Here is an 18114-nt window from a genome sequence, read left to right on the forward strand (position 1 = left end):
GGGGGAAGAACACGAGCTAAAAAGATTAGGGTTCATTGGGGAAGAAGACCCCCTTTTATACGTGGGGAAAAATCCAACCGTTATGCTCACAGCCCGCACAGAGCGGTACTACCGCTCCAAGGAGCGGTACTATCGCTAGGGTGGAAGTACCCCTTTGAAAAACAACAGCGAGGAGGCAAAAGGCCAGAAGAACCGCCGGAGTGGTACTACCGCTCATCCTCACGGTACTACCGCTCGACCTCACGGTACTACCGCAAATGGTAGCGGTACTACTGCTTGCGAGCGGTACTAAAAATACATCCGGGCCTACCACCACAAGACTTGGGATGAGTTTTTGGTCCGGAGCGGTACTACCGCTGTAGGAGCCGCGGTAGTACTGCTCTGGAGCGGTAGTAAAAAAATTACATCTGCTCGAATTCGCGGTAGTACCGCTGTAGCCTTTTTAGAACACCAAAACTGCCACAACTCTTGCAAACGGACTCTGAATTTGATGAAACCAAGTTTGTTGGAAAGCTAGCGACAAGGGTTAACACAATCTTGAAAGAAATATCAATAAGAAGCAAATTGGAAAAGGTCCATAAGAAAATGGTGAGGACCCTTCCTCGGATAAGACCGGTAAAACCTACAACACCGAAAACATCATAGAAGACGCATGCGAACTCCGTTTTCGATGAAACCAAGTTTGTTGGAAAGCTAGCGACAAGGTCTAACACAATCTTGGAAGAAATAACAATAAGAAGAAAATTAGAAAAGGCCCATAAGAAAATGGTGAGGACCCTTCCTCGGATAAGACCGGTAAAACCTACAACACCGAAAACATCATAGAAGACGCATGCGAACTCCGTTTTTGATGAACTCAAGCTTGTCATCAAGATGACCATAAGCTCTAAGACTCACAAAGAGAACCAAACAAGAACAAATAAACATGATGCAAGGATGCAATGGTTTGAGATCTCGACGAACGATACGATCAAGCTACTCACTTGAGAGCCCCCCCCCCCCTTGATAGTACGGCTATCGATCCTATAACCCGGTCTCCCAACTACCACCATGAGACCGGTAAAATAGTAAACCTATCAAGGGCAAACCTTTGCCCTGCACATGATCCACTTGAGTTAGATGATGACGATCTTGTCCTCCTCAAGATGGACCACTTTTCTTGATTGCGTTGGGTTGATGAAGACTAGATGATTGCTCCCCAATACTCCACTATGGGTGAGTCACTCTTCGGCACATCTTTACAAGTCCATTGACACCACAATGGATGGCAAGCTTCAAGCACTTGATCTCTTCGTGATTCTCCACTTGAAATTGCACACGGCAATCTTGATGACGATCACCACTTGATGTCATCCTTCCCATGGGTTGTATGATATCATCCTCTTGAAGCAAGCCCATGGACACGTATCTAACCCCACATAGACTCTCACATAGACCATGGGTTAGTACACAAAGTGCAATGGACAATGCTTACCATACCATGGGATCACTTGATCCCTCTCGGTACATCTTCTACTCTTTGTGAGTTGATCAACTTGATTCACTCTTGACTTAGTCTTGATCAACCTTGAATCTTTCCGACTCTCTTCGTTTGGATGATGTCTTGAAGGTAAACATGAATGATCACACAATCTTCTTCTTCAAGACATGCTTGCAATAATCTCAACTCTCAAATGACCAATCTTTGGATAATTCCTTGAATAGCACCTTGGTCGACACAAACTCTCCTTGAAACCAACACATGTACTCCAAGAAAAGCCCATGGACAAAACCTTCAAATATAACTCAAGGAAACCATTAGTCCATAGAGATTGTCATCAATTACCAAAACCAAACATGGGGGCACCGCATGTTCTTTCAATCTCCCCCATTTTGGTAATTGATGACAATCACTTTCACGAGAGTTTATACAAGGAATTATGCATCACCAAACAATGCAACAACCAATAATGCATGTGTATGAGATGCAAATGCTTAGGAACAAAACCAAAGCAAGGAGAAAACTCTGAAGACTTCTCCACAAAACTCTCTGAAACTTCTCCCCCATTGGCATCGATTGCCGAAATGGGCGAAAAGCATAGAAGGCCAATATAAATTGTGTTCCTCCATAAATTGTGTATTTCTCAACAAGAGAGTGGAATGCAATACACATATCCAGCGGTAATACTTGGAGGAAGACCAACTATATTGAGGCACCAGGATTGCTAAAGGAATGATATGCCACAAGGACATAACAAAGAGAGAAACAAGCAATCAAGCAATCAAAAGATACCAATTGAAGCAAGCTATCAAAAGATACCAATTGAACCAACTAGGCCAAAGATCCTACGAGCTACATGAATAAAAGATATTATGATATGAGCAAAGGAGTGTTCTAAAGAAACTAGAGAGGCTCCCCATGATTTGTGCACACATAAGAATATTTGAATTTGGAAACAAAGTGCACAAAATAGGATCATAGCTCCCCCAAAATCAATAGAAACTTACAACAAGTGCAAGTGAGCATATAGGAAACTAAGCCTAGTACATGTAACAAACACATGGTAGAGCAATAGGAGAAAGAGGCAACTTAAGAATGGGCTCAACCAAAATGATGTGTGTGAGTCAAGACAATGCACTTGAGAAGACTAATGTACGGATGAGCATTAAGCATAAATAGAGTCTTGAAAGAATGAGGCAACACAGTGCAAGGCCTATCATTCCCACACACAACAAGCAAATGGGTTCACAAGCTTACTAATAAGCATATAGAGAACCTATGCTTGTGACAACCCGTGGCGAAGATAGAAGATGAAAGCCTCATCAAGACGAGGGATACCAATTAAGATGGAAAAAGCCTCATAGAGATAAGCATGAGGAAAATAATCTTCACCACACAAGAGTGCATCAAGATGCAACGAGATACGATACGCACTCAAGGCAAAAGCTTTCACGGAGCCACCAAAGAAATAACATAAGAAAGGCAAGGTGGGCATGAAAGAAAGGATATCATCTAGAGATGTAATTTCTCTCAAGTGTATAAGGTTCTAGGTAGACAAATCATGATGATATATATCTACAAAGAAGGATGTACACCCGAAATAGTTACAACATGAAGGAACAAGATATCCAAACGGAAGTCATACATATACCAATAAGATATTTGCTTGAGAGCATAGCACAAGGCTAGATATGGTATTATTGCATATAAATGAATTCCAACCACACGAACATCAAAGACATCACAACTAGCAACAAGACATCATTGTTGGGATGCTTTGAGAAAGGAAACAAGTATCACAAGAGAGAATGGATAACATGCCATGATACAACCTACGAAAGGTTGATGCAAGAAATGTGTGCATGAAGTAGATGATGATACTTGTTACCGAGATACCATTGGATGGATGTAGTAGATGCCAATTAAAGGTAGATAGTAGTTCATTAATCATCCTAGCTTGACTCCAATAAGCACATGGTGACACCACCTTCCTTGTGAGTGAGCCGAGCATCCAATGCATCTCCACTTGTTCCTAGAACAAAAACACAAACAAAATGGTACCCAAACTCATTGGGACCAAAGAGTTAGAGAACCAACAACACATAGGACAAACTCCACATAAATATGTGCATATAGATATGAAAATGAATTTCATGCACATCTCATCCAATTTGAGACTTGGTGGAGTTCCCCCTATATATTGGGTCAAAGAAAGAAAACATGCCAAAGAAACTACAAGAAGTAAATATGCATGCTCAAGACTTTCAAGAACCGAGACCAAAAGACAAAGAAATACCAAGCGAAGAAAAGATACCAAATGAATAAATCATCACTTGGAGGATATCCATAAAAGATACATCAACGAATGAGATATCCATTGATACACTCAAAAAGAAAGATGTCAAACTCCCAAAAGAGAGAATGGCTCCAAACAAACCAAGCCCTCTACAGAGTTTCATGATGGCACAAAGCACCAAAAAGAAATGGCTTGCCTTTCACAAACACACACTTGATAAGGATCACAAGATGAGTGTTTTATAGAGAATAGGATGGCTCCCCCAACACTAGTGCATTATATAGAATTTGCATTTGAATACAAAATGCATGGGGTGGGATCACCACTTTCACTATATCTAGAAAACACTAGACAAGGTCAAGAAATCAACAAGATCCACAAGTGGTATGGAATACACAATCCTAGGCAAGAGAAAAAGCAAATAAAAGCAAAGGCCAATGTAAAGATGATCAATAATTTCTACCACACATAAGTGAGTACCAATTGTCAAAAGACAAGAAGTATTTGGAAATAATTCCCGGTGGTAGATAACAAGGATATCTGACATCATCTTCACACCAAACAAAAGGCAAATTGCAACTTGTAGAGCTAACATGCCACCTAGGAACAAGATAATTTACAATATCAATTCTAGGTGACAATATCTCAAATGTACACATTTTCTAGGCTAGTAATATACACATAGCATATTACTCCCCCATAATGTGATACCAATTAAAGATAAACAAGAGGCAAATAATGATCCAACACGAGATAATTAATGGACATATTAGAATTTGAATTTCTCATGAGAAGACATACCACATAGCGACTAGATAATCTTGAAATATCAATACTAGATGGTATTACTCATGTACACACATATATAGGATTGTGAGGTGCACAAAGCACATCACTCCCCCATAATGGGATATTCCATTAATCTCTCACAAGAGCCAACTAAGAAAAGAACAAGATGCAAAAGGCTCAATGCATGACACACACGTACATGATGTGCAAACCAACACACACATACTTGATTGCTCAAGATAATCAAGTTGGAAGCACAACATATACAAACACATGCAAGGAACAAAGCCAAACATGCAAAGGGGCAAGTAACTTTCAATGTAAACAATTTAAGCACGAGTTACCGCAAGGAGGAACATTGGATATAAGATAGAAACTTGATAATCCGAATGACTTGGCTTGAGACAATAAGAATGATGAAGTCCCCTTAATTCTTCATAATGTAGCCAAGTCTCCAATGACCTCCAACATCACCTATTGATCAAGTTTGAGCTTGTTGGTCCCCAACCAAGTTGGGTCCTAAGAGGTTAGTCACAATAGGCTTGTCTACCCAAATGGTTCTTTGCTTCAAACCACTTTGAGTACCAACAAACTTGGCAACCACATTGCCAACCTTATCCTTCCCAAAAGAATAGACATCATCAATAATAATTGGGTTGGATAAGTTACCACTAGTGCATGAAGACGCGAGGTGACCTTTCTCGCAACATAGGTAGCAACGTCTACTCTTCACTTTCTTCTCACTTGATTTCTCAACTTGATAAGCATAAGCTTGAGTCTTCCTGGGAAGAGGCCTTTCTTCAACTTGAGGTTGAGAATGAGAGTGAACTTGTGGCCGCTTCCCTTGTTGCTTGTCACTAATGGGCTTCTTCTTCAATGGGCAAGATCTGACATGATGCCCTTCTACTTTGCACTTGAAGCAAATAATCTTGGCCGAATTCTTGACTTGTTCTTGGCCCTTCTTCTTGTTCACCTTGGACTTCTTTCTTGTTGGAGTTGAATCCAAGTCCACCTTTGTCATTGGGGGATTTTTGCACACTCAAGATATTGTTGAGTGTGAATTTCCCTTCATGACTCTTTTCCAAGTCTTTCTTCAAAGAAGTGACTTGGGCCTTGAGCTCTTTGATTTCCTCTACATGGTTAGTCTCAACACAAGTACTAGAGGAAGTATAAGCTTCATCGTTAGAGCAACAAGGCAAGGAAAGCAATTCATCACAAGATGTACCAATTTATGCATGGATGAATCGCGAGGACTAGCACAAGGCAATATAGCATTTTGAATAAAAGTAGTGCTAGTGTCCACATGAGGCTCACTAGATGTTACCTTAGCAAGCATGGCCTCATGAGCTAACTTTAGCACATTATGGGATACTAGAAGATCATCATGAGAGCTTGTGAGCTTTACATGATTTTCTTCCAACATCCCATAATTGCTAGATAGCAACTCAAGTTGAGCCCTTAGCTCAACATTCTCCTTCAATATGGATGCTTCACAAGAGATAGAGTTAGTAGCACAAGCATCATCATTAGAAACAAGAGGAGAAGACAACTTGGCAAGCTCTTTTGAATATGAAGCTTTAAGTTGAGCATGAGACTCGGTGAGTTTGATGAGCTCACTCTTAATGACCCTTGAGCCATTTTCGAGGTGCTCAAAGTCCTCAAGGAGTTTAGCATTGCAACTTCAATCTCCTCATTTTTAGTTTCAAAATCATTGGCCACCTCAAGAGCTCTATCACGAGATTCCCTCACTCTAGATAATTCTAGAGCAAAAGTCTCCTCAAGAGATTCCTTGGTGGTTTGTTCAAGTTCAAGAGCTTGGGAGAGGTCCGCAATCTCATTAGCGTAATCACGCTCATGACCTTCCATTTTATCAATGGTGACCTCATGCTCCTCAAGACGAGATTCCAACTCATCAATATACTTCTTGCCCTCAATGGCAATGGACATGATTTCCATGAAGTTGGAACGAGCAATTTTATTTTTATGAAGAGCTTTAAAAACCATTTCCCCCTTAATTTTTAAGGAGGCAACATTATCATTCTCTTCATCATTATCCTCATCATCATTAGCATCAACATCATCATCAAGAGACATATTGGGTTTCAAAGTTGGAGATACCTTTGAAGCCTTAGCCATAAGGCAAAAAGCAATAGATGATGATGTAGGATCCCTTGAAGCACCATTTAAAAACACATCTTGTTCCATTGAGTGTTGGGTTTCCTCTACATTGTTAGCACCACAACTCGAGGAAATACAAGCATTTTTATCATAGCAACAAGATATAGCAAGCATATCATCATGAGATTTAGTCAAACTATTTCTACAAGATATGCACTGACTATCAACACAAGCATGTGAAACATGTATGGTGCTCGAAGTGTTAAAGTCCAAAGAAGATGCATTGCAATAAGATAGTGATGAAGGATCATCCACAATAAGCATACTATCATCATTGCAATGACCAACACTACTCACCATATCATTACCTTGTGGCAAACCACATGTAGGTGAAGTAGAAGAAGTTGAGAAGACTATACGGCCGGATGTGGAGGGAGAACAATCATCCCCACAAAACTTGGACACGCCATATTTATCTTGAAGCTTTGTCCACAACTCATGAGCATCCCGGAATGGCATGAGTTGAAATATAACTACATTGCTCAAAGCATCGAAAAGCACATTAGAAGCTTGAGCATTGAGATAAGAGTTTCTCTCATCCTCTAAAGATAATCTTTGGGGATCCTTTGGAGGAGAAAAACCCATATCTACAATTCGCTCTAAATTTGGGTCCATGACCCTAAAGAGATTAAGCATGCGAATTACCCAAACATCAAAATTTGTGCCATCGAAAGTAAGAGTGTCAGAGAATCCTAATCCCCTAGTTGACATCCTTACTCTCTAGGCGGTTAAGCCCTATAAAGAGAGACGAGGCTCTGATACCAATTGAAAGATCGTGGATGTCGCCTAGAGGGGGGGTGAATAGGCGTTTTAAAATAATTACGGTTTAGGCTTGAACAAATGCGGAATAAACCTAGCGGTTAATTTGTCAAGCACAAAACCTACAACAACTAGGCTCACCTATGTGCACCAACAACTTATGCTAAGCAAGATAAACTACTAGGTGATAGCAAGATATATGACAAGAAACAATATGGATATCACAAGGTAAAGCACATAAGTAAAGAGCTCGGGTAAGAGATAACCGAGGCACGCGGAGACGATGATGTATCCCGAAGTTCACACCCTTGCGGATGCTAATCTCCGTTTGGAGCGGTGTGGAGGCACAATGCTCCCCAAGAAGCCACTAGGGCCACCGTAATCTCCTCACGCCCTCGCACAATGCAAGATGCCGTGATTTCACTAAGGGACCCTTGAGGGCGGTCACTGAACCCGTACAAATGGCAACCCTTGGGGGCGGTCACCGAACCCGTACACTTTGGCAACCCTTGGGGGCGGTCACCGGTACCCGTCAAATTGCTCGGGGCGATCTCCACAACCTAATTGGAGACCCCGACGCTTGCCCGGAGCTTTACACCACAATAATTGAGCTCCGAACACCACCAACCGTCTAGGGCGCCAAGGCACCCAAGAGGAACAAGCTCTAGGGTGCCCAAACACCCAAGAGTAATAAGCTTCTCAAACTTCACTTCCACGTATCACCATGGAGAACTCAAACCGATGCACCAAATGCAATGGCAAGGGCACACGGAGTGCCCAAGTCCTTCTCTCCCAATCCCACCAAAGCAACTAATGCTAGGGAGGAAAATGAGAGGAAGAACGAAGAAGAGAACACGAAGAACTCCAAGATCTAGATCCAAGGGGTTCCCCTCACTTAGAGGAGAAAGTGATTGGTGGAAACGTGGATCTAGATCTCCTCTCTCTTTTCCCTCAAGAACTAGCAAGAATCCATTGGAGGGATTGAGAGTTAGCAAGCTCGAAGAAGGTCAACAATGGGGGAAGAACACGAGCTAAAAAGATTAGGGTTCATTGGGGAAGAAGACCCCCTTTTATAGGTGGGGAAAAATCCAACTGTTATGCTCACAGCCCACACAGAGCGGTACTACCGCTCCAAGGAGCGGTACTACCGCTAGGGTGGAAGTACCCCTTTGAAAAACAACAGCGAGGAGGCAAAAGGCCAGAAGAACCGCCGGAGCGGTACTACCGCTCGTCCTCACGGTACTACCGCTCGACCTCACGGTACTATCGCAAATGGTAGCGATACTACTACTTGCGAGCGGTACTGAAAAATACATCCGAGCCTACCACCGCAAGACTTGGGACGAGTTTTTGGTCCGGAGCGGTACTACCTCTGTAGGAGCCGCGGTAGTACTGCTCTGGAGCGGTAGTAAAAAATTACATCCGCTCGAATTCGCGGTAGTACCGCTACAGCCTTTTCAGAACACCAAAACTGCCACAACTTTTGCAAACGGACTCCGAATTCGATGAAACCAAGTTTGTTGGAAAGCTAGCGACAAGGGTTAACACAATCTTGAAAGAAATATCAATAAGAAGCAAATTGGAAAAGGCCCATAAGAAAATGGTGAGGACCCTTCCTCGGATAAGACCGGTAAAACCTACAACACCGAAAACATCATAGAAGACGCATGCGAACTCCGTTTTCGACGAAACCAAGTTTGTTGGAAAGCTAGCAACAAGGGCTAACACAATCTTGAAAGAAATAAAAATAAGAAGCAAATTAGAAAAGGCCCATAAGAAAATGGTGAGGACCCTTCCTCGGATAAGATCGGTAAAACCTACAACACCGAAAACATCATAGAAGACGCATGCGAACTTCGTTTTCGATGAACTCAAGCTTGTCATCAAGATGACCATAAGCTCTAAGACTCACAAAGAGAACCAAACAAGAACCAATAAACATGATGCAAGGATGCAATGGTTTGAGCTCTCGACGAACGATACGATCAAGCTACTCACTTGAGAGCCCCCCTTGATAGTACGGCTATCGATCCTATAACCCGGTCTCCCAACTACCACCATGAGACCGGTAAAATAGAAAACCTATCAAGGGCAAACCTTTGCCTTGCACATGATCCACTTGAGTTAGATGATGACTATCTTGTCCTCCTCAAGATGGACCACCTTTCTTGATTGCGTTGGGTTGATGAAGACTAGATGATTGCTCCCCCATACTCCACTATGGGTGAACCACTCTTCGGCACATCTTCACAAGTCCATTGACACCACAATGGATGGCAAGCTTCAAGCACTTGATCTCTTCGTGATTCTCCACTTGAAATTGCACACGGCAATCTTGATGACGATCACCACTTGATGTCATCCTTCCCATGGGTTGTATGATATCATCCTCTTGAAGCAAGCCCATGGACACGTACCTAACCCCACATAGACTCTCACATAGACCATGGGTTAGTACACAAAGTGCAATGGACAATGCTTACCATACCATGGGATCACTTGATCCCTCTCGGTACATCTTCTACTCTTTGTGAGTTGATCAACTTGATTCACTCTTGACTTAGTCTTGATCAACCTTGAATCTTTCCGACTCTCTTCGTTTGGATGATGTCTTGAAGGTAAACATGAATGATCACACAATCTTCTTCTTCAAGACATGCTTGCAATAATCTCAACTCTCAAATGACCAATCTTTGGATAATTCCTTGAATAGCACCTTGGTCGACACAAACTCTCCTTGAAACCAACACATGTACTCCAAGAAAAGCCTATGGACAAAACCTTCAAATATAACTCAAGGAAACCATTAGTCCATAGAGATTGTCATCAATTACCAAAACCAAATATGGGGGCACCGCATGTTCTTTCAGAGGTGACCGGACTGCAAAAATGCATCTAGTCCCTGGTGAACAAGCAGCTCAAGCTTGTCAACGTAGTCCAGGTCATGCTCGTCCGCCGGATCCTTCCGTGTCAAGAACGGGACTCTAATTTGTGGGAGTTCAACCCAGCGCAGCACCGAACTCTGAGCAGGCTCTTCGACACGACATACGAAGATGTCTGGAAGGGGCTAACCAAAGGCGCCGAGGCTCCCACATCCTCCTCCAAAGACCGCGGATTCAGCTCGCAGCGTCCTGCTCGCGAGGTAAAATATTTTCATCTTTTACAGGATGTTAAGTTTTCTTCATAGTTTGACTCTATGCGGGATCTAAACTCCCTCACCTTTGACAGGATTGGCAGGCGAAGTCCGGACTGATTAACTGTCTGGCTCCCTTGCCCGAAGACCCAGCCCCTGCTCTCCTAGTGAAGCTGCCGGTTCCGGCACCTTATGTGGTGCCGGAGAAGAAGGCCAAGAAGAAGAAGGCCATGGGGACTCGAAAGAGTTCCCGGCATATGGTGGTGTCGGACTCGTCGTCCGATGAGTCCGAGACGCACTCCTCCCGTGAAGACGAGGAGGAGGAAGAAGAGACCTCTCCCCCTCCAGCGGGGGAGGAAAGAAGAGGAAGGCCGCCCTAGTAGGGGAGGCTGAAGGGTCCAAGAAGAGGAAAACCCCTCCGCCAGACTACGCCCCCGACGCCGACAAGGACAAAGAGGAGTGGATGGATAGGGCCAAGCGTCCGGCGAAATCGTAAGTGTTCGGATACTAGAGTAACTCATGATATTCCTTTTGTTGCGCAGCTTTCCCTAATGTCGAATATAATCATGCAGCCCGCCCAAGGACGGGCTCGACGAGTCGTCGAGCGGCTCCCTGGATTCATCGGACGTGAATTCAATTCCGCCCGCTGCCTCCCCATGTGCTGCGGATGACGCCGAAGTGGCGTCGCGACAAGCTCCGAGGCAAGAGGAGGTGGTCCAGGAGGAGCCGCAAGGCGACCTCCCGGACTCCAGGAGTAAAGGGGATAAGACCCCCAGGGCTCCAAGTCCGGCTTTAAGCCAGACACTGCGCCGGAATCATCAACGGTTCCGAACCGCGGTAGGCGAACTCCTGCTAAGAGGAGCAAGCCTATTGAGCCGGCATCCTCTGTCCAACCGGAGGCGCCGGACAATCTGCTGGAGGTGCTTAAGGGCGCCTCCATCAACGAGGAGCACCGTACCATCATATGTACGGTGGTCCAGAAGGTTCGGTCCGCCAAAAGCGGACTTACTGAAGCTTGTGCTAGCCTTCTAACAGGCTTCGAGGTAAGTAGAAATATGTAAAAATATTACCGCATAGACAGTAGCCCCTGATGCTCTGTTTGGTGTTCGGAAAGAAAAGCCAAATAGGGGATCTATTAAATATTGCAGGAGTCTAACTAAAAAGGAGTCAATATACGTATGCAGGCTTCGCTGCTGGCCACCGCCGCACTGACTGCGGAGGTGGGTGCCCTGAAGCAGGGCCTCGAGCGGACTGAGCAAGAGCTCGGCCTTGCCAAACGGCAGCTCAAGGAGAAAGAAGGTAAGAGATACCTTATAGAAAAAATGCCTATAAGAAGACGCAATTGCAAAAAATGACAGGAGTATACTGCTTATTGTAGGGGCCACAACTGAGGTGGCGACCCTCAAGCAGGCGCTGTCCGAGGCCAAGAAGAGAGCAGCCACGGAGCACACCGAGCGGGAGAAATTTGAGGCGTAGGTCGGCGAGGTGCAGCAAGAGCTTCAGGCTCTCATGAAAAAGCATGAGAGTTTGGAGCTCGACTCGAAGACGCGAGCGTCCGAGCTTGCTGCAGCCCTTAAAACTGCCAAATCTGCCAAGGCCGAAGCCCAGAAGGCCCTCCAGGAATTGGATGCGGTGAAAAAGATAGCGGCGGGTAAGGCATTCTCTATGCAAAGCAGACATATAAAAGTAAACTACTTGTTACTTACCCGAATCCGGAGCTCTCCAGGGGCATTCGCAGATCTTCCCCGCAGCGTATTCGATGCCGCCGCATTCTACCGAGCCGAGGAAAGCAGCTCGACGGAGAAGGTGTTCTGGTCTTAGTACGCTGAGGCCAGACACCCTGTGCCCTTGAGCGACCAGCTAAAGCAGCTGGTCGAGCTCCACAAGGCGGCCGAACAGTCCCTGAAGGGCTTCATAGTTCGGTTGTGGCCTGGAGAGGCCCTGCCTGGGAGCTACTTCGGACTGGTGCGGCGACTGGTGGAGGCTTGTCCAAGGCTCGAGGTCATCAAGCGCTCCGTCTGCATCGAAGGTGCCCGTAGGGCCCTTGCCCGTGCAAAGGTGCACTGGGGTAAGCTGGACGGTGAGAAGCTTGTGAGGGACGGGCCGCCGCTGGGGAAGGAGCATCGCAAGCCTGAGAACTATTACAAGGATGTTCTGGCCGGTGCCCGCCTTATGGCGGATGAATGCACCAAGGATGTAATTTTTGAATGAACTCGCTCGTGTTATCCTGTGCGCTGAAAACTTGTTCATATGCGCTAAGCAATGCTTGAATTTAAAATATTACTTTCTATGCAGCCGTTTATCAAAAAATTGAGAGATGGCCAGTCGTCGGCTTCTGCCCCCATGCCACTAGTGCTGGGGTGTTCGGGATAAACCTGAGTGCTCTTTTTCCCATGATTGGGTCCGTCGAGGGAGGCGCTCAGCACAACGAACAAGGCAATCGGACTATAGTGCTTGAACACTCTCACTTAGCCATAGAACTCTATAATTTTAAATTTCGGCGAAGCCCCTAGTATTCGGAAGACCGAGTTCGGGGCGCTATCCACACCTTGGCCGGACAAAGTCGGTTCCTCGCTCGAAGCGGCATAAGTCTTTAAGGACTCGAAAAACCTCTCGAACAGCGACCGGTCTCTCGCCTCGTCATGACAGTTAGTTTTAGCTTTCTTTACTGAGGTGCTCTGCCCAGCTCAACTGGGGCACAATCGCAGTAGTTCTCCTAGTGCTACCTTAGCCGATATAGCGGAACGTAAGGCACCAAAACATAGGAGCCAGGCAAACCCAACTATTGACCCAAATCATGATTCGGAGCCGATGCATATAGTGCTATAAGTTCGGGGTGCCGCACTTGTGAAAGTGTACGGACTTCTCACGCCATATTGATGGGTACTGAAGCCCCTGGCGTATTTTTGCCGTACCACAGTGTACGGATGCAACATGTTATTGATTAACATATATATAAAAAGAGGATAATGCAAAAAATAGACAAAAAGCTATGCATTGTTTATAGAAAGGCTGCTATGAAAGCGGAACGATACAAATAGTGCGATAAGCAAAAGAAATTGGACTATTTAACATGTCCTGGCCAGGGGCAGGCCGCGAAATTGTATTAAAAAATAGGTATACTGCTCGCAATAGAGACCACCTGGGAGTTCCATAATGCGGCGTGCCTTGTCTGCTTTCCTGGATCTTGCATCGTTTGTGCGGCAGTTGAATTGCCGAACGGGTCATCCGAAGTATGGAGTACTGAGAGTAAGAGAAAAAAAGAAAAAAAAGGAATCCGGCAGCCCCTGGTGCGGTTTAAGCCGTATTTTGGGCGTGTCGTGATAGTGCCCCTTACCCTGTGCCCATGGTATTTCAAGAGCGTAGTTATGTATGCGAAGCACTGGTTTCGCTATATCACGAGGGCTAGGATTGGGGCCGCATTGCTACACTAGCTCAGAACGTGCCAGGCGGTCTTGTTGTAGGGTACTCCGGGCGTGCTTGATAGTGTCCGGCTTTTTGAAGGCCGAACTAGAGAACTGCCTAGAAAGGTTGCTTTGTACTTCTGCTGCGAGTGCTGCCGTGTGCTCCTCCGTTTGGAGGGAGCATTCAGTGTTCCCATTGACCGTGATTACTCCTCTAGGGTCTGGCATCTTGAGCTTGAGGTATGCATAGTGCGGTACCGCATTGAATTTTGCGAATGCGGTTCGCCCGAGCAGTGCGTGATAGCCACTATGGAACGGGACTATGTCGAAGATTAACTCCTTGCTTCGGAAGTTATCCGGAGATCCGAAGACCACTTCTAGTGTGACTGAGCTGTACAGTTGGCTTGTACACCTGGTATGACGCCTTGAAAGGTCGTTTTGGTGGGCTTGATCCTCGAGGGATCTATGCCCATTTTTCGCACTGTATCCTGGTAAAGCAGGTTCAGGCTGCTGCTGCCATCCATGAGGACTCTTGTGAGATGAAATCCGTCAATGATTGGGTCTAGAACCAATGCGGTGAAGCCGCCGTGACGGATGCTAGTGGGGTGGTCCCTTCGATCAAAGGTGATCGGGCAGGAGGACCATGGGTTGAACTTTGGGGCGACTGGCTCCATCGCATATACATCCTGTAACGCACGCTTCCGCTCCCTCTTGGGGATATGGGTTGCATATATCATGTTCACCGTCCGCACTTGCGGGGGAAATCCCTTCTGTCCACTGTTGTTCGGCGGCCTGGGCTCCTCCTCGTTGTCGCTATACAACCCCTTGTCTTTGTTTTCGGCTCTTAACTTGCCTGCCTGCTTGAACACCCAACAATCCATGTTGGTGTGATTGGCTGGCTTTTCGGGGGTGCCATGTATCTGGCACAAGCGGTCGAGTATTCGGTCCAAACTGGACGGGCCCTGAGTATTTCTTTTGAATGGCTTTTTCCGTTGACCGGATTTGTAGCCTCGGAATCCGGCATTAACTGTCGTATCCTCATTGCTGTCGTTGTTAACGCGGCGCTTTTGTTTGTTCCGACGCGACCTGTCGCTTTTGTCCTTGGTATTTGAATTACCAGGGTTCTTGGTTAAATTGTTGCTGCGAGCTAGCCAGCTGTCTTCTCCCATGCAAAGCGGGTCATGAGTGTCGTGAGGGCTGCCATAGATTTCGGCTTTTCCTGTCCCAGGTGCCGGGCAAGCCACTCGTCACGGATATTATGCTTGAAGGCCGCTAAGGCCTCTGCATCCGGACAGTCGACTATCTGGTTTTTCTTTGTTAGGAACCGTGTCCAAAATTGCCTGGCCGATTCCTCTGGCTGCTGAATTATGTGGCTTAGGTCATCGGCGTCCGGTGGTCGCACATAAGTGCCCTGGAAGTTGTCAAGGAATGCGGCTTCCAGGTCCTCCCAAGAACCGATTGAGTCTGCTGGCAAGCTGTTAAGCCAATGCCGGGCCGGTCCCTTAAGTTTGAGTGGGAGGTATTTGATGGCGTGTAGATCATCACCGCGGGCCATGTGGATATGAAGGAGATAATCCTCGATCCATACTGCAGGATCTGTTGTGCCATCGTACGATTCGATGTTTACGGTTTTGAAGCCCTCAGGGATTTTATGATCCATTACTTCATCTGTGAAGCATAGTGGGTGTGCGGCGCCTCTGTATTGGGCTATATCACGACGCAGCTCAAAGGAGCTTTGTCTGTTGAGTTCGGCTCGGCCGAATTTATTGCATCCGGAGTGACAATCACCGTCACGTGCCGTGGGGCGCCTGCGCGATCCGTAGATCGATCTTGTTTGCCTTGCCTTGTCCTCCAGTATGTCGCGCAGGTCGGGCGCATTTTCCCGTGCCTTAGTATGCTTGACGCGGCGTTGGGGCATGGCTTGAGTGGAGGGCCAAGAGGCCTCTCTGTCACGGCCACGAGGTGGCCGGTCAGCCATGTCATGCGCTGGTGATGTAGGTGCTTCCTCCTCTAGTCGGGGTAGCAGCCTGCGCTGTGGGTAACTCTTGGAGGGGCGTTCGAGTTCATACTCTTCGGCCGCAAGGACTTCAGTCCATCTGTCAGCTAGCAAATCCTGATCAGCTCTAAGTTTTTGCTTGATACGTCTCCAACGTATCTATAATTTTTGATTGCTCCATGCTACTTTATCTACTGTTTTGGACTATATTGGGCTTTATTTTCCACTTTTATATTATTTTTGGGACTAACCTATTAACCGGAGGCCCAGCCCAGAATTGCTGTTTTTTGCCTATTTCAGTATTTCGAGGAAACAGAATATCAAATGGAGTCCAAACAGAATGAAACCTTCGGGAACGTGATCTTCTCACCGAACGTGATCCAGGAGACTTGGACCCTACTCCAAGAAGTTTTCGGGGAGGTCACGAGGGTGGAGGGCGCCCCCCCCCTGGGTGCACCCCCTGCCTCGTGGGCCCCTCGGAGCTCCACCGACGTGCTCCTTCCTCCTATATATACCTACGTACCCCCATTAGACCAGAAAGGAGCCAAAAAAACCTAATTCCACCGCCGCAACTTCCTGTATCCACAAGATCCCATCTTGGGGCCTGTTCCGGAGCTCCGCCGGAGAGGGCATCCATCACGGAGGGCTTCTACATCAACACCATAGCCCTTCCGATGAAGTGTGAGTAGTTTACTTCAGACCTTCGGGTCAATAGCTAGTAGCTAGATGGCTTCTTCTCTCTTTTTGGATCTCAATACAGTGTTCTCCCCCTCTCTCGTGGAGATCTATTCGATGTAATCTTCTTTTTGCGGTGTGTTTGTTGAGACCGATGAATTGTGGGTTTATGATCCAACTTATCTATGAATAATATTTGAATCTTCTCTGAATTCTTTTATGTATGATTGAGTTATCTTTGCAAGTCTCTTCGAATTATCCGTTTGGTTTGGCCAACTAGATTGGTAGTTCTTGCAATGGGAGAAGTGCTTAGCTTTGGGTTCAATCTTGCGGTGTCCTTACTCAGTGACAGAAAGAGTTGCAAGGCACGTATTGTATTGTTGCCATCGAGGATAACAAGATGGGGTATTTATCATATTGCATGAATTTATTCCTCTACATCATGTCATCTTGCTTAAGGCGTTACTCTGTTTTTAACTTAATACTCTAGATGCATGCTGGATAGCGGTCGATGAGTGGAGTAATAGTAGTAGATGCAGGCAGGAGTCGGTCTACTTGTCACAGACGTGATGCCTATATACATGATCATACCTAGATAACCTCATAACTATGCTAAATTCTATCAATTGCTCAACAGTAATTTGTTCACCCACCGTAGAATATCTATGCTCTTGAGAGAAGCCACTAGTGAAACCTACGGCCCCCGGGTCTATTCTCATCATATCAATCTCCATTACTTTATTTTACTTGTTTTGCTTTTACTTTTTACTTTGCATCTTTATACAAAAATACCAAAAATATTATCTCTATCAGATCTCACTCTCGTAAGTGACCGTGAAGGGATTGACAACCCCTAAGCGTTGGTTGCGAGTTGCTACCGTTTTGTGCAGGTACGAGGGACTTGCGTGTGACCTCCTACTGGATTGATACCTTGGTTCTCAAAAACTGAGGGAAATACTTACGCTACTGTGCTGCATGACCCCCTCCTCTTCGGGGAAAACCAATGCTAGCTCGAGACATAGCAAGAAGGATTTCTGGCGCCGTTGCCGGGGAGGCCTATGCCAAGTCAAGTCAAGATTTACTCTCCCGTCAATGAGCCATTTCTGGCGCCGTTGCCGGGGAGGCCTACGCCAAGTCAAGTCAATATTTACTCTCCCATCAACGAGCCATTTCTGGCGCCGTTACCGAGGAAGTCTACGCAAAAGTCAACATACCAAGTACCCATCACAATCTCTATCTCTCGCATTACATTATTTGCCATTTGCCTCTCGTTTTCCTCTCCCCCACTTCACCCTTGCCGTTTTATTCACCCTCTCTTTCCCTTTGCCTTTTGTTTGCTCGTGTGTTAGTATGCTTGCTTGTTCTTCACGATGGCCTTACCTAATTTTGGTGATCTTCACCTTA

This window comes from Triticum aestivum, chromosome 5A, assembly GCF_018294505.1.
Source record: "Triticum aestivum cultivar Chinese Spring chromosome 5A, IWGSC CS RefSeq v2.1, whole genome shotgun sequence".
Classification (NCBI taxonomy): domain Eukaryota; kingdom Viridiplantae; phylum Streptophyta; class Magnoliopsida; order Poales; family Poaceae; genus Triticum; species Triticum aestivum.